We start from the raw sequence: 20,891 nt of genomic DNA, 5'->3' as shown, positions 1-20,891 counted from the left end.
GTAGAAATTATCCTGTAACAGTGAATGGCTTCATTTAACACAAATGTTTATTGGCTCCAATGTCATCATTTTTCACTAGGATGTTCCAGAAGTGGAAACAGTCATATTCCTCAGAAATAAAAGACATGCAAATATGCCCTGTGACACAGGTAGGCAAAGGAAACTACAGTTTGATGTGACCTGGAACAGTGTGCTTTATTGATGGCCAAGCCAGAGACAGCCAGTTTGAGACCTGGTGGCTCCGGCGATTTCATCATCAGAACAATCATTCTTAATATGCTCTTTATTTATGCCAGTATAGCTGTGACTCGGTCCACATTGTCAGACAAGAAATTCATATTCTAAAAGACTTGCAGTCAAAAGAGCAGCACCAGCAGATGTATTTATTAACAATATTTATACAGCCCAGTAACAAAATTCTCTTCACGGCTTAGAGTAGCATTAGAAAACATAAATTTAAATGATAAACAATAAAATATAACCAAGAATAAACTGAACATATTTTAGATTTAAAAAATAAGAGTTTAAAAAGCCTTGGAAAATAAATGTCAAAAGTCTACTTGATACTGAAAAGCCCAAAAAGTAGGTGCTAGATGATTCTCTCTGGGATCAGTCACGAAGCCACCACTGAAAAGCCCTTTCACCTGTAGCATCTTACTTGGCAGGGACATCAGGAGATGGTCATTTCAAGATGACCCCAGGGTCTGGGTAGGAAGATATGTATGTGTGGGAATTAAAATAAAATAAGAGAACATTCTTCAGTAGCCTTGTCCTAAGCAGGTCAGGGTTTTGTAAGCTGATGCCTCCACTCTGAACTGTGGCTTCTTAGAAATGGATTGGAAGCCAGTGCCATACTATCACTGAAGTGCCCATACTCAGTTAGCAATTTTGCAGCCCTTTTCTATCAGTTCAAGCCATAGTGGGGCAGAAGGATGTGAACTGGGCAGATTGTCCTATTGGCTTGCACTGGCTGGGGACTTCCCTCATTTCAGCATGGATCCTTTTGTGTGTGTGTGTGTGGTAATTTCCTACCATTAATTCAAGATCTAACAATATTTTTAAGGTTAAAAGTTATTTTACAAAGTAAATTCCACTAACTTCAATGGTACTTGCTTTCTTGTTAGTGGGTTTAGGATTGCAGTCTTAGAGGGCTTCCACACTAGGCAGTTAGTGTGGAATTGCCATGCTTCATTTCCAGACTTTTTAGGGGGCAGCTACATGATGCTGTCATCCAGGTATTGGCATTGGGTATATTCCCTGCAGTTCTTCCATCTTTTCTCAGACCATAAAAGTTGGTCTTATTTCATAAGAATGGGAAAGTAGCATAAGCTCCACAGGTGCAGAGGCCTTTAGGCTACCCTTCCACCTTCTTAAAAGTGTAGGGTTTTTGACATGAGAAGTGATGTATCAGGAAAGTGAACCTATTATGACTCAGTCCATGTTCCTTATATAGAGAATGTGCCAGATTTACATATAAGCTAAACAAGCTATAGCTTAGGGCCCCACTTTCTTGGGGGGGGAGGAAATTTAAAGGAAAAAAACCTGGATGTACATTTCCAAAATATAAGATAAAAAACAAATAAAATAAAACCTACATACAGCAACAGTGTTATGTGTTGTGTAGGCTCCTGTGATGTAAATAATGGGTGCCACCTGCTATATAAAGGGCCCCATTACCTTCAGTAGCTTAGGGCCTCATCAAACCTAAATCCTGCCCTGTATAGAGGATGTGCTCTGCCACTCAGCTAAGTCCTCTCACTTCCATTTTAGCATTCCTTAGTTTCACCAGCTCTTTAGGAAAGACTGAATCTTTATTCAAAGAACCTCTTGATTCTTTCTCATTTGACATACCTTCCTAATACCCTAGTTAAATATAGCTTATTTCAAGCCTACCTAAATATTTTGTAAATTACATTTTCCAGTAGCAATGGTGCTAAAATTGGCATGCTCATTTCAGTGGATTTTTGTACTTTTCAAAAGTGGTGGTTCAATAAGTTTGCATTTCCCATGTCTGTAATTTGACGGAGGCTAGAAGATAAGTTTGATTTAAAAATATCTTTGCTCGGTTTTGTATAGACACATTTATCATTTTCATATGCGGTACAGTCTGAAAGTTGTATTGACTGTCATTCATGAAACAGCCTGTATAGTTAGGTTAGAGCTACCTCCCCACTTCTCCCTCTAAAAAGGACTACTATATTGGTACTATTGCTGTTAATCATTTAAATAGCACCCACAATGGTCTGTGTGAATGCATTATGTGAAAATTTGGGTCAGGAACTAAAAAAATAACCTCTGTTTTTACCCTTTTGGGTGAAGACTGTGGCTGATGAGGCGAGAAAAGTTCTTCCCTCAAAATGGAGATGCTGTGATTTTAACCTAACATCATCTCTGTTAGTTTTCAGTGATCATTAAGAAAACAATAATTTTCTTTCCAATGAGAAATCCTTTAGGATCTGGGTTTGCTCACATTGCTGTGTGTACTGAAAGAGGATGCTATAGGTATTGTTTTTAACCAATGACAAAAAAGAACCAGAATAAAGCAGAAAACAAGCTGTTAATCAATTAGGAAAGCCTGAGTCAAACTAACAAAACATGTTTGGCAGGCAAGATGTTTGAAAGAGGAGTAAACAGGTTGTATTGTGTTTATGGCACATCTGGCAGAAGGCAGTTTATATGTGAGATTTTACTTATAGTTGCGTTATTATTCCATAGACTTCTGCCAGCATGCATTTAAATGACTGGTGTGTGTGTGTGTGTGGGTGTGTGTGTGTGAGAGAGAGTACATGATTGGCTCCAACAAATATTGCCTTGCATGAAATACTTCTGTGAGGTTAAGTTGATTTAAAAGCATTCTTGCATTTGACAAAACATTTGCCACATTATGAAGCATGTTCATAAATCAACACAGCTGAGAAAAATTGGTCAGAAGGACTGAACACAATTCATTTTATGATGCACTGCCTGAGCCCTTTCCTTTCCCTTTTATTTACTGGTACTTGGTAATTTGCAAATTCATTCATTCGCAGTAAACAGTGTGACTTGCAGGTGTGTGTTCATATATAATCTCCCTGTAGAACATTTAGTCTGCCCGATTTCCCCCCTGAAATGATTAAGGACTGAAGATCTGTTGGCTGAGCCCCTATAAGATACAACAAGAGTAGGGACAGACAAATTTGTCAATTTTGTTTTTGAGCATTCTCATTTTTCCAATCTTAAGTTCAGTTCTTCACATTTCCATACCAGTTTGTGAATTTTTAAAAAGAAGAGTCCTCATGAAAATTCACCAGCATTTTAGTGTTAATTTCTCCCAATAATCACATTTCTTTGTATGTAGTTTTGCCCGATATACACATTTGCGTATCGAGGCCCCATGACCACCCTGTTCCCTAAGGTGCAAATAACTAGACACAACACAGGATATTGGTTTGGAATCAAATAAAGCTACAACTTTATTGGTTACAGATGTGAGATTTGGCATTGTGGTAAGCAACTGTGCATGTCACTCCCGCCTGTCCACTGGGAGTATTTCTAAGGGTGAAGTCGGTGTTGGGAGGGGACTAGCGTGGCAAGAGAAAGGCCGGACGGCCCCACTAGCTGGGCATTTAAACTTCCCCTGGGTGTGGTGCCAAGGGCCGCAGTTAGTTGGTTGGTCTTGTGCCCAGAGGAATGCCCATTAACTCTTGCCCCCATTGGTACATTTGGTGGTAGGGATGTGATCCAGCCTGCGACAGGCTGCTTTTCCAGGGAGGCCCGGGGCCCACTCACAAAGCTGCCCACCCAAAAAGGGGGCAAATGGACTTTTGCAAAGTGATTTCCCCTAATGCATATTTGCATGTCATTTTCAAAAATATATGCATTTTCCTTCACATTATTTGGCTGGAGGACTGCACTGCAAAATTCAGAGAAGTGTGAATTTCAAAGAATCAATGTGTTTCAGTTCATGTACTGTTTCAGAAACAGAAGATAAATTTGCCTTTAAATGGAAGCTGAATTTAATTTCTGCCCCATGTCTGTGTGAGGGTAGTTGAAGCTACCAATTTCTACAGCGTTCCCTACTTGGAATATCTTCTTGATTCTCCATCTCATGATCACCCTGAACATTTTGGGTAGAGCACTCCCCAAACCATCGTGGCACACCATGTTAGCTGTATGATCTGACAGTAACATGAAAGACTACCCTGAAACACCCTGTTATAAGGGGTATTCATGGTTGATGGATATGCCTGCTAAATGCATTGGGAGTCCACTTTCAGAAAAAAGTATTTTCATTTCTCCTTTAAAACCGTACTAACCTAATATTACCTATTGATGATAGCTGTGCAACTGTGTATTAAAACCTGAATTATTTTTTATTGTAAATAAGAAGGCACTATGAATTAGGACTGGGGGTAGAACAAGTGTGGCAACATCATGCTCTTTGGCACAGCATTGATAGGCCTTCTTCCTCAGAGGGAAAAGGTTCTTTGTTGTCAGAGGCTCTGATAAGATTAGACAAGGTGCTGTGGATCTTAATGCTCCATTGTTACTATAGAGCACTAGCTTGGCTGCTGCCAGAAGCAAATAGCAAGGTAGTTGCACTAGCGGAAAAGGCCACTATCACACAAGATGAAGATGAAGCAGGATTTAAAGTGAACTTGACTCCTGCTCAGTAGGCTGAACTTTTCAATAGCATGTGGCATGAAGTGGAAAATGGGGTTCTACCATTCATCAAAATCCACAGTATGAGCCAGTCTCAAGCCTGAGATATTTGATGATAGGGTGATTTGCTCATTTTACAGATTTGCACCACAGAATGCCATCTCGAGCCTAGCATCAAACTATCTGTTTTCATAATTTGGATCACTGATGTCTGGTGAGAGAGCCCAAAGCTCCCACTACTATCTTTTACATAATTGGGATATATCAAAACTCTTTTGTCAGGCTATGATAACTTGACCAAGATCCAAGAAAGAACAACATCACACACTGGGAGGAAAATAATGTGTAAATAAATAATACCGAATGTATACATTTCCCCCTCCACCCATGCTTATTTATTACATTTAAATCTCACCTCTTCTCCAAGGTGTCATTCATAATCTCCCTGCTCAATTTTATCCTTACAATAAACTGTGAGGTGGGTTAGAATAAGAAATAGTGACTGGCCCTCAGTCGCCCAGTAAGCACTGTGGCTCAGTGGACATTTGACTTTAGGTGTACTCAGTTTGAGCCCAGTCTTCTAGCCGCTAGAAGCACACTGGCTGTCAGTAGTGATACCTGATTTTCTATCATGTGTCTCTAATGACATCTATTTTTATGCCTTTTCAGACATTTGATTTAAGACCAGGTATTACCAACCATGAAGATATGTCTAGCTCTAGGTACTACTTTTTCTTTTTAAGTATATTGGGCATCAATCAGTGCTTGAGGGAAAATATGTAGCAGCAGTGACACTCTATTTCTTACATTTTGAGTCTGGCATAGCAAAAACTACAGTTAATAATAATAATAATAATAATAATAATAATAATAATAATAATTTATTACTTATACCCTGACCATCTGGTTGGGTTTCCCCAGCCACTCTGGGCGGCTTCCAACAGGAGATTAAAAATACATTAAGTTAGGGAGTTCCAACCCCCTGCAGTGCAGTGCAGGAAATCACAGCTACAGGATCCCTGAAAGGTTGCCATCCAAACTATGTTTAAAAACATCTAATGAAGGAGAGTTCAACACCCTCTGAGGTAGTCTGTTCCACTCTTGAGCAACTCTGTCATAAAGTTCTTCCTAATGTTTGTTGGAATCTCCTTTCTTGTAATTTGAATCCATTGGTTTGGGTCCTACTCTCTGGAGCAGCAGAAAGCAAGCTTGCTCCTTCTTCCACGTGACAGCCCTTTAGATATTTGAACATGGCTTTCAACCTTCTCTTCTCCAGACCAAACATACCCACTTCCTTCAACTTGATTTCCAAATGCTTCACCATCTTGGTCACCCTCCTCGGGATTTGTTCCAGCTTGTCAATATCCTTCTTCAACTGTATTTCAGTGTAAATAATTCTGCCCCAGTCCTTAAATACTCTCTCACTAGAGACCTGTAAGTTCATCATCATCTCCATAGCCCAGCACAAACATCTCATTCTGCTTCTTCCCTCGAGAGTGGCCACTTATGGATAACAAAAAAACAAGGACACTGGTTTGCATGACATTTGCACATGCTAATTTATATGTATAGATTCAGATTTAGAAACAATTAGTATAATTTAAACAGCAATATAATGTATCTTGCCACAATGAGGACTACTAAGGCCAGTTGACCTGTGTGTCTTCTTGGTTTGTTGCCCTGATGCTTTAAGGCAATTTTCCCCTATCTTCTGATTCTTTATATTTTAAGCAGGATTGGACTGGACAGCCTTCAAATAAATGAGTGGCAGTCCTTTGATAGACAGCTTTCCTTTGTAAAATATGACACTTGGCCACCCTGTTCATCTGGCCCAGATAGCATGGTAATATTAGCAGGGCATGGTGTACTCTTAGTTCCTGCTTTGCAAAGCACAATGAGGACATTTTTTGCGCTTTCCAGATAGGGTTGGTTCTTTTAATGTGATGCTGTGACTTCTTAGCCCCTTCTTTTAGCAACAAGCCTTGCAAGATGTGTCAAGAAGCCTTTTATAATTGGGAAGCCCTTGCTCTGGTAAAGCCAGTGCCAGAATTCTCAGAATTCACTGTGTTCAGGACTTGCCTGGTGTTCTGTACTTTATGCTGTGGCCAAGCACACACTACGTGATGAAACTCACATAGCCAGGTTCATCTGGAAATTGGCATCTGGGCTAAACAGCATGTGGCCTGAGCAAAACCATTGGCAGGTCCGGGAGCAGTCGCAGTGTGAGAGTGTGCCCAATCCTCTAATTGTTTGTACCCAAGCTTCCCTTTCTCAGTGGGACCACCCCGGAGTAAGCGGCTTGAGATTTGTAATCAGGACTAGAGTGTGTGTTCCATTGATTAATGGCTTGATTAATCTGCTTCAGCACAAACACAGCAAGGTTTGCCAGTGTTTACAAAGCTGGTGAGATTGATGTTGGCTTTTTATATCTTGCTAATTAGTATTTCAGCTGCTTATTGAATTAAAGAAAGATATATTGCTGAGCAAATCCAGAATCCAAATGCCAGGTTAGTCCCGGATACAAAATTGAGAGATTTAAGCCTTCCTTATAAACAGAGAACAAGGGAATTTCCCTTCAGTTGTGGAGGATTGGCAGCCCTTCGCTCTGCTAAATGAAGGATCGGTACTCTTCCAAAGCCATCTATTAGAGTATTGGCTGGAGGATGAGTTTCAGGATTAAGGACTGAGGAATAGCATTCTTAAACTGTAGACTCAGGCAGCTTCCACTGAAACTTTGAAAACTGCTGTAATGTAAACTCTACTTGTGTCTGCACCAGTCAACCCCACTGTTACCAGTTCAGCACAAACAGTTGGGCCTGGTGAGCATTTAAGGTCCCCAACCCTAATCTGCGGGTTGCCATCTGATTGGATTTTATTCTGATCCTGATCTGATTTGAGGACGTATTTTAATTGATTGTCTGATTTTATGTTAATGTGTTATACATTTGATGTTAGCCGCTCTGAGCCTGGCTTCAGCTGGGGAGGGCGGGATATAAATAAAATTTATTATTATTATTATTATTATTATTATTATTATTATTATTATTACTACTACCAACATTTTTTGACCACCTGCTGCTCCTATTTTTTTAAAAAAGCAATTTGATCTGCAGGCATTAACAGGCAGAAATGAGGGGGAAATGTTATATTATTTAGAAATAGAGTTAAAATGCAGACAGCACACACTAATGCAACAAGATAATGAAAGGAATAAAGAAATGCAGTGATAACAGGGTTTTTTTGTATATCATGCTTGTGTGTATAGCCTGTTCTTTTATATTCCTTTATTTAACAAAACTTCCATATCGCTTGATTGTAACAAAACCTCAAAGTGGTTTATGAAAATAATCATTCTATTTTATTGTGTTATTCTGCCTTGCCCTCACCCCAAGTGCCATCCAGGTATGCTAAGACAGTGTTGGTTTCAGGAAGCTGGCTCCCCAGGTCTGCTGCACCACACCAGCCACTACTGCTGATTTCAGCCAGGGTTCCCCATACTTGGTATTTACTTTAAAAACTGATTCACACAGTAGCCAATTGCAGGAATAGAATCACCTTGACACTTAAGAGAGGAAGCTCTGAGTCTGATGACATGACAGCACACATTCTCTATGGGACTTGGGGAGTGACACAGAGGCCCTGTTTTCAACAGCAATTGTACATCTTCCACAATGTGTAATTCAGCCATTGCACACAGTGATTTACTAAAGTTGCAATGGCCATCCCCAAACCCTCTGCTGCTGTAGAGCTGAACTGATGTAGCTGCTGTGTTGGCTTGGAGTTGAGGCGATGCTTCTCTGGAATGCGGAAAGCAAGCCAAAACAAACAAAGCTACAGGCAGCGGTCCTTTGATGGCCAATAACTGGTGTGAGGAGGACAGAGATTACACATCGGATGCACTCTGACGAAATGTTTCCATGTGTTCTAAAGAAAGCATTGGCTCACACACTCCTGAAGCATTCGGCAAACTTCTGCTTTCAGGGAGAGAGGTTGGAAAAGGCCCTAACGCTCCTCAGATCTTCTCAGCATCTGGGGGAAATGGGAGCCTGGATGGCTCACGCATTTGGAATGCAAAACCCCACCTAGAAGAATTCAGATGTAATTACTAAAGAATGAACCTCAAGGAGAAACTCACAAGTTTTGCCAGGTATAAACAATAGAAGTCTCTGACATGTTTGTATGGCATTTCTCCAGGATTCATACAGCAGTTAGTTTGTTTTGCGGGTCAAAACAACCTGTCAGAATTGAAGCCCACATTGGATCCTGAAGCTGGGGTCTGGTTGATGTCATGTAGCATCCAGATTAACCAGGGTTAATGCAGAATGAAACTAAAGAGAAACTCATAAACAAAACAGGATACTCCGAATCCGGCTCATTCTGGATCTGATTCAGAAAATTCAGTTGGGTAAATACTCTGCGAACTTTGAAGAATTAATGTTACTAATATTTTTGTAGCTGGAAGAATCTGAAAGTTTCAATTCTGTTGGTTAATCTTTTTTCATAGTCAAGTCCTGTAACATTACACTGTGTTTTTGGTAAACTAGTGAAGTGAGACAATGTAAATCAATGGGACATGAAACAAGGAATATTCAAAGTCTCTGAAAATTAGAATGTTGTTAAACTGAAGGAGGAATTAGATATTACAAGAGACACGGATACACCTGCTTTTTAATTTAGGTATTGTCCTTATCTGAGCATTATTTAGTTATTAATCTACTTTCCCCCTATTTGAATTAGACCAGCATAGTCCATACCCGCATATGTAGTTGTACCTTGGAAGTCAAACGGAATCTGTTTGGGAAGTCCGTTTGACTTCCAAAACATTTGGAAACCAAAGCACGGCTTCTGATTGGCTGCAGGAAGGTCCTGCAGCCAATTGGAAGCCATGGAAGCCCCATCTGATGTTCGGTTTCCAAAAATAGTTCACAAACTGGAAAATTCACTTCCGGGTTTGTGGCTTTTGGAAGCCAAAATGTTCGAGAACTAAGCTGTTTGAAAACCAAGGTACAGCCGTATTTGAATCTGTATATGAGGAGTAATTTGGTCTTTACATTTCATACCAGTAGGCACCTGCTTTTGTGTTTCTCTCTACCTTCTAATTTGTTGACTCTATTATACCACTTAAATACTTGACAGGGCATCCTTGCAGATATCTGTGCGCACACTTAATTAAAAAAATCTCCCTGGCCAATATTTTCCTGGACACATCCAGAATACTGCACTCAGCAGCAGTGTCTGGGCAGAAATTGGGAAAGTGTCTGGGAAAATCTGGACATATGGCAGCCCATGTTGAAAAAAAAAACCCTCAACAACTTTTGCCAAAAAAGAGAGAGCGACTTTTCTGTCCGGATTTTCACTGTTTGAAATATGGCAACCAAATAAGCATGCAAAAGCACACAGGCAATTGTAAATTTGCTCTTATAGTTTTCTGGCCTTGTGTAAATCTAAAGATAAAAAGAAAAGACATATAAAGCCAGTGCCATTTACTTCTGCAGTTTTCTGGTTTTGTGCAAATCTGAGGGATCAAAATGAGAGAAAAAATACTCATTCAGGAGTGCAAATAGTCTTTGCTGTTTTGAACAGACGGAGAATCTGAGAGACTGAGAGACAGAGGGCTGAAAGTTTCTTATGAAGGTAGAATTTCTTTCCCTGCTTCCAACTAATGAGAGATTGTGGATCTGCCACCTTGTAGCAGGACTGTCTGCTTTTGCCTTCTCTTCTTTAATATACTTTTATATTTGTAAATGAAACAATAGTAGAAAGACACTACTAAGTGCTGTCTCATCCAAAGGAAATCAGACTCCGGGCACGCTATCCCTGGAACTATTTAAGAACTGCTTATATATGGAATACTTACTCAACTGAAATTTGAGAGAGTTAGAGTGGGGCAGAGGATGTAATGGGAACTATTTCTCTTTCTTTTGGTTTTTAACACATAACCTTATAGGTTTGTTTTTTTAAAACTAACCAGCAATGCTGATTTATAGCAGAATAAAAGTTTGTTTCTAAAACAAGGGGAAGGAAGTTTGTGAATATCTGTAAGTATTCCCTAGTTCCTAATCTTCAGGTGCCTTGGGCTGCTGTAACATGCCTAAACTGCCTTCAAAATGATTGTTGAAATGCTCCCTTTGGAAAAGAACAGAGAGAGAAAGCAACTACAAAAAGCTGTGTAATAAACAGGAGTAATGGACAGGAGTCAAGACATTCACTCTCAGAAGTCATCATGGTGACTTCAGGAAGATGAAGAAAAGCTTGCAGCATCATGCAGGTTTTCTGTCATGCAAGATGACAAATATGTTTGTGAACAAAGCAACTGATAAAAAGGCAACCCTAAAAAAAACAGACCATCAAAATGCATCTACTGTATTCAAGCTGTAGCCCAACCAGCACGAGGAAATGCTAGTAAGTGATACAAATGAAAATAGAGAGACAATGAAAATGTTAGAAAAAGTGAAACTAGTCAATCAATCTAAGAACAATAATTCCATATGCACTTACACAATTCAGGACCAAAACCCTTTAATGAAGGAGCAGCCCAGCTTCTATGTTCAGGTCTACCATTTGGGTGGCTGTATATCTGTAAGATACTTTCTGGACCAATGCAGCTCACCCTTGCCCTTCTTTGGCTTGCTTGTTGAACTTGATGAGGAGCCAGCAGAGTGGAATGGTTTGACAGGATGCCATGTGGCATCAAAGGGACTACCCTGTTCCCTCAGTTTCATTTCTTAGGAAGTCCTCCTCATATAACAAGATAACTTCCAGAGCACAGCAAAGGCATGGGGTGCAGCTGTTTCCTGAGACACAACATTTATCACATGGTTGGCTAACCCGTGGCCTTGCTGATGTCGTCAGACTCCCATCAGCCCCAGACAGCATGATCAATAATCAGGGATTATGGTAGTTGTAGTACAGCAACTTTTGCAGGGTGACAAGGTTGGCCACTGGGCAGTGACTCTCACTTGAAAATGACTTCCAAGTATGTATAACCCTCATGCTGTTTTCAAACATGACAGTGTGTGCATGGGTGCACTTGTTTCTTTCCTACATAACTATTTGGGTCATATGTGAATCAGACTTAAGTGCCCTAAAATAGTGTAAACATAGGTTAAGCAAGAACAGTTTAAGGTAACACTAATTGGAGAAAAACAAAGAACCTCCCTTCTGACAAAAGAGTGCTTCACTTTTTACCCCATCTCCCCTTGATGAATATCTCTTTTGGATCAAAAGATGAGCATCAAGAAATGGATACTAGCTTTTCAGTTTCAAATGACACAGGAGTGTCCTTATATACTCATGCCTGTGACAGTTATGAGAAAACAACAAACATTTATGAATATTCCCTTAAGACATGTTTATACTTTCTCACAGCCATCTCTAACACCATGCAGAATTGTTTTGTGAGGGTGGCCATATTTCACATCCCTATGTCTATATTTCCCTTCTATTTGTGTATGACACTGAACGTAATATTGAGAGCTCACTGTTTAAAGCTAAGTAGGCTTTGCCTTTATTGCCTTTATTGAAATTGCAACATTCAGGAAAGAAAATGAATGAAATACATAGAACGTCCTGTATTCCTGTAATTTTCCCTCACTGAATCTCCCATTTGAATACCAAAGTGTAAGTGTATGGTAGCAAAGAGGACCCAACTCATGAAAATAATTCTGATAAGATTAAGTCACATTTAGGTAATTAGGAATTGGGCTGCATAGGTCCTATTGCAGGTGTGGGGGAATTTTGACCCTCCAGATGTTGTGGAACTGCAACTCCCATTGGCTATGGTTGCTGGAGCTAATGTCAATTCTAGTTCAGCAGCATCTGGAGGGCCAAATGTTTCCCATATCCTGTCCTATATCATCCCCATCATCATAATCATTTATTGGATTCATGATAACATAGCAGTGGAAAACAAAATGCAAATGGTTAAATAGTATTTTTTTAAAAAAGAAAACTGATTAAAATGGCAATGCACATTTTTATAAAGGAAAAATGAATTACCATTATCTCTATTCCTTCTTTAGACAGGCAGGGGTGAGGGAGTGGAATCAGTTTTCTGCAGTTCCTTGTTCAGTAGAATTTGGCACACTGACTTTGTATACAGGATGCTGTGATGAAGATCCCCTGCTCCGCCCCCCCAGTGCTAAAGTAATAAATAGTGACATCTGAAGTTCTGTTCTGTGTAACCAGAGCCTTATAAAAATCCACCCCAAAATGCCAGATAGAGATTCTTTCCATAGCTTTGCTTATTCATAACCCTCCCATCATTCTAATGGCTGAGGCAAACTCGAGGTGAACAGGAATTATCAGGAGAAGAAATCTGAATGCATGCATTAACTTGCAGTGGTCTCTCATCCCTCTTCTTTGACAGGGTTCTTTATTTTTAAAGAAGTGAGCCTGAACCGTAGAGAGTATTTTAACCCTGAATATGGTGCTTCTGACCTTCTTAAGGCAGTCATCTCAATATCAGTTCTTTTACTCCTTTGTATATTGCACATAACGATATAGGAGGCAATACCACAGGAATATGAGGAATGATAGGGCAAATATGCTCTCTCCCTCTTTTTTGTCAACCCACCTGCAGGTGGCAAGAATCCAGGGGTATTTCACTGATTTTCTGCGGGTGGAGGGAAAGCAAAATACCTAGAAAGCGGGAGGAGCTTGCTTTTGCTGGCATCAGTTCCTTTTGAACCATTTCTGCCACCATCCAGACACCCTTATCACTCCAATTTTCCTTGTTATTTGCCCATGTACACAAAGCTGATATGCATCCCTGGTATATGGTACAGGTGGCAAAACTGTGACTCCAATTCACACCAGCCTGAGCCACAGTGGCCAGTAGTTAGGGATGATGAGAGATGGAGTCCAGGAACATCTACCGGGCCATGGATTCGCCATCCCTGGTATGGCCTTCCTGCTGATGTGTGGAGTTCATTATTGATATGAGTGGGGAGGGGGAGGCAGACTTTCCATAATTCCTGGACGTAGTAAAAGTTAGAATTAATCAAGGTTTGATTTAATTGCGCCAAACGCTAAAACTCACTGGATTTAGTTTATGCTAACAACCCAGGCCAACTTGGCATAACCACTAAGATAGGCCATCAGCAGGGAACAAACCCTGGTTTCAGCAAAGAAACCACCAGAGGGCAAGACTGCCAGGCAAGAACGGGAGGAGCTGCTTCTCCAGGTGCGTGTGCTAGTGGGCAGGGAAAAGAAAAGGTTTAGGGTTTCAGCTTGATGTAGGCTGATGTAAAATTGTGGCATTTTACAAGAGGTTTTGGAAAGCAAGGGAAAAGTGGGCTAGCAGAACCCTTGGGGGCTGGCTGGATCAAGCTGTAACCAAGGGACAGGCAGCATGGATGGTTCCTCTGTTTGTAGCCCTTAGCCCACTGCTCCTAAGAAAGGAGCAAAGAATCATCTTGAGATGTGAATGCTGGAAATCCCTCCACTGTAGACTCAGATTGTATATATGTGTAAATAAACCATATATCATAAAGACACCACAGTCTCCACTGTGCCCAATTTTTGAAAGAATCTTAAACCGCGAGTAAGGACCAAGACCCCTGGCATCTCACACCACTTGGAAAGTGGGGTGGCATGTGAATAAGTAAAGTATATTCCCCCCCGGCCAAACCAATATATTCTTTGGGGGAAAACATCCTGTCAAAGCTCTCAAGCCACTAGAGACAGAAGAGTAATGATGAGGAAGTCATCTCACATTCTCCTTCCACTTTAGATTCCTTTGGCAAGGACGTTACTGCCTTTAAAGCACCAAACTATGTCTACAGCATCTCTTTCGCCTGACTCACATTATTCTGCACTATACCACAGCATATAAAGGGATGGCCACTCCCTCAACAATCCTGGCTTATTTCTCAACAGCTCATTTTTTTGAGAAACCCCACAGCTGGGACTCAGGATTCCTTCTTCAACTCATGCAAACATGAGTTTCCCTTTCACTCATTAAATCTTTCCCAATCTACTCATTAAATCTTTCCCAATTAAACTGAGAATTTGCCTTATGGCTTCTGAGACAGGCTTTGTAGTCGTGACAGTTCAGTCTGTCTTGGCGTGCTAACCACTGTGGAAGAGTTTAAAGGTCCCCTGTTCTCTAGGAAAAGCCAGATCTTATCCATGACTCCCTGTGCAAGAGTCTTAAGCTGGTATGTGTGCTTGGGCACAAGATGGGAGATTGCCTTTTCCACTGATGCAATTTGTTTACTTGGAAGCTTGTACCTCTGGTATGAAAAACCAATCCTTCTGTGCTATAAAAATGTTCAGAATGAACGGTTTCAGATCAGCCCCACATTTGGATGCAAACACTAATCTGGACTAAATAGTCAGCATGTCTTTCTATCGACGGAGCTGGAGTTCATGTCCTGTGTTGATACAACCAAAGCCCTTGGCATCTCCAAGACATTGCAGTGAAAAGGGTTGTATAACAGGATGCCAGCCAAAATTGTTGAAGCATCACCACTAATGTGGTCTGGTTCATTCCATGCTGACAAATCACTCTTATTTCATGAAGGATCAGCGGGTCTCTTTTGTTACGGAGTTCCATGTTGCAGCTTTGCTATCACACACCACTGCATCACTATTCAACCTGTTGTGTAACTAGAATGCATATGTCTATCATGGTCCTCCAAGGGCTAAGCTGAAGTGGTAGAAGTGTACGGGCAACAGTGCTCTATCATAGTCCATCAAATAGCTGTGCTGAATAATTTTTCAATAATTTGGGGCCTGACCAGTTGGGACACTAAACTCATCATATACAATCACATCAGTTTTGAATTTCTTTTTAATGTTTATTATTATTATTATTTCCATTTGTACACCACTTTCTCATATAAATATGCCCAATGCAACTCACGATACAACAGCAAAATACAAAGAGACAGTCCAAACCAACCATTACTATTCTAAAACTTAACAGCAGTTAGGGTGGATCCCTCCCTTTTTATTAAATTTTGTACATGTAAGCATGCATTCATAAAATGAAAGAATAGTGAACAATAACATCACAGGAAGTCATAACCCAGAACATACCAAGTCCTACGAGGTAGGTTTCATTGGGCCAGGATGACTTCTCTATCACCCCCGGCACCCTCCAGCTGAGCAGGGACTGCTATCTCTGTTTCTTAGATCAAAAATCTTTTTCTCTTCACCATTTTCAAAATAAAGGAGCTTCTTCAGGAGGCCACAACTCTTCCTTTCATTTCTATTTGCACTGGTGGCATTTTATTACTAAGGGAAAGCTTTCATTTAATATTAAAAGCTGCTTAAGCTGTGAAGAACAGCCCCTGTTATATATTTGACATAAGCTTTTGGCAAAGAAGCATCAGTGCTTTTGAAGACACAAAGTTCTCATCATATACACTTTTTCAACATTTGTTTTCTCCACTTTATTACCCCTTGGAAATACTCCCCCCTTTCCCCATCTTTAAAACCCAAGAATTCAATACTGCTTCCAGGGAAAGAGAATTGTTGGGATGGAAGGAATCTGACGGTTATTGAGTCCAGCTCTTGGTAGCTTCTTAATATTCCTGACACCCATCTGATAAACAGGTCCACCAATTATTGTCCATATTATGCCCCCAGTAAAAAGAGTGAACTAACAAAGTAAAATATAACAAATATGTTTAGTTTAACAGAACTGTCAAGCAAAGTTAAAAGCATTCCATGGGAGAGATGGAACCAAGAAGCACTCTTCTCCCTACAAAACTAACCCAGTCTAGCATTCCCCACTGATCAGATATATGCCGGCATCACTTTTATGGTATATTTCTGACTGTTACAAAATAGACAGTCTTACAATGCAAAGAAATACTCTGCACCTTCCTCTGCAGTTCCTTCACTTCACACTGGAGTGACATGGGAGGGCGCCAGGGAGGGGAAAATTCGGTACCAAAGAAACCCCCCTGGACATTTTGGCAAATTCAAGAAATCCACCCAGACAGAAATTTTACTACTGAAAAAGAGGACATGTCCTAGAAAAAGAGGATGTATGGCAACCCTAGGTATTATTCCTGCTCCCCAAACATTGGATGAAGGCTACTTGTACTTTAATAGACAGCTTATGTTCAGGAGGTAGGAGGGGTGACATTGTTCTCATCATGCCCATGTTCCCTAGAATGCACAAAAAGACTATCCAGAGTTTAGTGTCTTTTTCTTAATGTCTGACCTTTCTTGGCTGTTTCCCTAATGCTAACTGCTGCCTCCTTGCCAATAACGCAGCCTGCCAGTGAATAAACTTTCCCCAGCACATTTATAAGCAAGAGATGACATTGTTAATGGTCCTTCCCACTAGGCAGAGATACAATCCATTTTGGACAGGCTTCAAAAGGATGTTGGCCTGATTTTGGCTAATAAAGAGCAAGAGTAAAGTAACAAGATTACAACCAATCTGTTTATGCTTTCTGTTCTGGATAAGATGATGAAAGCAAAGTGGCATTTAGTGGGGCGTTTAGACAGCAGATGATTTTCCTGTAGCCCAGAAAGTGTGGACAAAGTCCTTTTTGGATAAGAGCAGATTAGGGGTGGCGGAGTCAGTCTACAAGGGTGGGGACTTCAAGCCTACCTTCGCAGAGATAGGCTGTGTGACTGAGTTTCCCATGTGGAACTTGTTCACACAGCCAATCCAGCCACATCTTTACCCACCTCATATTTGATGTCAGGAGTGCGGCAGGTGGGTGTGGTTTGGGGGTGGTGGCTTTCTAGGCCAAATTTGACCCATGAACTGGAGGTCCTCCATTCCATGTAAGAGAAGATTTGCTGAATGGTGGAAGAGCTGGGAGGGCAAAACATGTGAGAGGTCTTTTTTTGCTATACATGAGGCAGAAAAGCAATAGTACTTAGGATATCGAAAGAATAAGAGCAGTTCTTTGGATATAGACTTGGAAGTTACTACTTACATTTGCTGCTGCATCAGCTTTCTGAGTCTATCTTCATTGTCAGTGTTGAGTATTGACTGGAGAAGATAATCTGTGCTCCAGGATTCTCAAGCAGATCAATAAGAGTATTAAGTTCACCCCTATTTCTCCAAACAGTGGATTAGACTGGCTGTCAGCTGGCATGATATGTATCTCCAAAGCTCTCCTCAGGCAACCTCCTTCCCACCAGCCAATCCAATCTGCTCTTTCAAAGGCATCCTATGGGCCATTGATCCACCGGGGGGGGGGAATAACCATGGGGGCATCCTGATTGATTCCCCCCGCCCCCCCGGTGAATCACTGAAAAGAAAAACATTTTCCACCTCTGCCTTAAGGAAACCCACAGTGAGATTCCTATTCAGAAAAATATGGTAGAAAACTCATAACAATGGCTTCGTGCATCTTTCAGGCACAGTGATAATATTCTGTTGAGGAGATTTGATAAAATCTCTGGCCGTGGTGTGGCAGGAAGAGGCTGATCTAAACCCCAGCCATGTAAGTTAAGACTCCTACTATTTATTCACACACACACACACACACACGTCAGTCACATGTCTGGGACATGTGAAAATTAGGAGTTTGAACTGACCACATGATTCAGTTTGGATCCTGATTAATCATTTAAAAAACCTGCCCAATTTCTTTCTTTCTTTCTTTCTTTCTTTCTTTCTTTCTTTCTTTCAAAAACCACTGTCTGATTCAGCTTGGACTGATGTGGAGACTGCCCAATTCATCTTAGGTCCAAATCCAAATCCTGATTTAGGGAAACCGAAGCTTCATGTCTCCCTAATCACTACTATGGGGTTGCTGTTGTTGTTTTTAAAGCTACTTTTTGGGGGGCAGAATTAGATGAAATTTGCAGATAAGGCAGCTACTCCTTAGTGGACAAAACATGGTAGATTCCAGACAAATAGGTCCAGGGTTTTGTTTTGGAAATACTGATTTTTTAAAAAATGGAATAGTCTATAACTTCCTTTAAATTTTGGCAAACTGGGTGACATTTACAGGCATGGTAGCCCATTTAGAGGAGGTGAATGGGTGTTCATGCAAGGACAATATTTTCAGATTTTAGGAGGTAAAAATATTCACTTAATCTTCCTCCTTTTTTTACAGTTGATTTTTTCTGAAAACAGAGGTGACCCTCAGTCAGAAAGTTGACAAACTTTAGAATGATAGATACAGGTTATTTTGTGCTAGGTGCTTTTAAGATTGATTTTAAATCTTAAATGGAAGAAAGAAAAGACTTAAATGGAAGAAAGAAAAGATTGTATGATTTATACAATTTTCAATAGTATGATAATTGTATAAATCATAGAAGTGCACTTAGGAAACTAACCTGCAAAATTTCAGGCTAGGGAATTTTGATTCTATATTTTTTAAAGCTTCAGACCAGTGTTGTGTTCAGTTGGCACCAAAAGTCACAGGAATTACGTGCAAAGCTGATTTGACAGGAGAGGATGTGTGAGCATGTGAATCTGATGTATACCCTCTAGAGGAAAAAATGTAAACCACAAAATGCTGCTTTCTTACTGTATTTTCCCCTTCTGAGCCTTTACTGAGATTTCCATCTGAAATGAAGTTTCTGGCTGCTTGTTTGATGTTAGCTAAAAAGAAAGAGAGAGAGGGGGGGGGGCAGAGAGAGAGAGAGGGAGGGAAAGAAAGAAAGAAAGAAAGAAAGAAAGAAAGAAAGAAAGAAAGGGACACCTCTGCCTCATGCTAAACAACAAAGCACTAAGCAATCATAAAGCATTTTAAGCCCAATAGCAACATACCAATTTGTTATTTTGAATTATAGAACATGCACTAAGACACAGGGCTTTCTGGCACTTGAGAAATCAGAAGGAGAAAGGCAGGCATTCTGCTTCAAGGGACAGGAATGCCTTATCCTAGTTCTTCATTGTGAAGTCATATTTCTCACAGTTTTATGAGATCAGAAGTGAGGTAAGCGTAGCTTCCAAGGAGAAGATATATCCAGTGGCTCTGTAGGACTCAGTGCTGGCTGATGCACTGCCTTAAGGCTGCCTTAAAAGCACTGAGAAGTACAAGGGAAAGGAAAGGAGGGAAGGTAGAAAGATGGAATGCAGATGAAGGTCATCCGTAAGCTTATCAAAAGAGAAAAAGGAGATAGCAAGTATTTTGTTTACTATTATTATCATTATCATCATCATTTACAATCATTGATATCCTGCCTCTCAGGATGCAAATCCTTCAAATGCGGTTTATAAGTAACATAAATGAAAACACATTAATAAAATCAGAATGTTACAATATAACAGTGAGTCAGAATATGTACCAGAGAGCAATTGGTGTTAGGTAGATGGCTTTGGATGTGGAGTTTAGCTGCAACAAGCTCCTCTCTGGCCTAAAAACCCTGATTTATTTTTTCAAAACATTCCTATGATCCAGAGGGCCGTAGAAATATTTGAGGTTGTCTGCGAAGACTTTATCAAAAGTGGAAAGTGTTGTGCTGTTGTTAATGAGAAAGGGTTTGTGTCTCTTGTGCCTCTTTATCCTTTGGCACCTCATTCCTAATGTAAATTGGTGTGTGAAGTACTTCTTCCCCATGAAGGCACATAGATGCCCAGCACGTGCAATTCCCTGCATGCTTTGTCACAGAGGCTGTGACACTGTGTCACCTGGTGCTCCCCTCTGAACACATTCTTGGAGATACAACTATCACAGACTGTGTTTATTGGCAAGCTGGAGTGCTTAGTGCAACTAAATAATAGGCCAATGTCCTTAAATATATAGTTTCTGTAGGGGGGAGTCGGGGTTCTTTTGCCCTTGGTGAAGCCTCCAAAGGATGCTATTGAGGCTCCCAGCCTGTGTGTGTGTGTATATACAAATGTCTGTTGGGGGTGCCAAACTGGGTCTTTGACCTACATCCTTGTGCAAATTAATTGAAACAAATCATGTTTTCTATCTTACTCATAATCCTGTGCTCAAAACAAACACACAAAGTCAGTTGATCATTATGGTGTCGGATGCCTGCAGCCAATAGAAGGAATTATGTGCTTGCCACAATATACTAGGTTCTACAAAAGAGTTATTCCAGAGCTGGAAAAGAGGTATCCTGACGGTACTGGGATATTGCAGCAGGACCTAGCCCCCTGTCACACATCAAAAGTGGTGAAGAAATTCATGACAGAGCAGCAAATACAGGTACTTGATTGGCCAGGGAATTCCCTGGACATAAATCCCATTAAGAATTTGTGGTCTATATGCAAAAGTCGCCTCCGTGCTGTAGACTGTGTATGACTATGGAGAAGCTCATTCAGGCGCTGATTCAAGTGTGGTACAGGGACCCGAAAATCAACAGTGACT

This window comes from Podarcis vaucheri (genome assembly GCF_965113315.1).
Source record: "Podarcis vaucheri genome assembly, chromosome: 2".
NCBI classification, from domain to species: domain Eukaryota; kingdom Metazoa; phylum Chordata; class Lepidosauria; order Squamata; family Lacertidae; genus Podarcis; species Podarcis vaucheri.
This window is presented reverse-complemented; position numbering follows the sequence as displayed.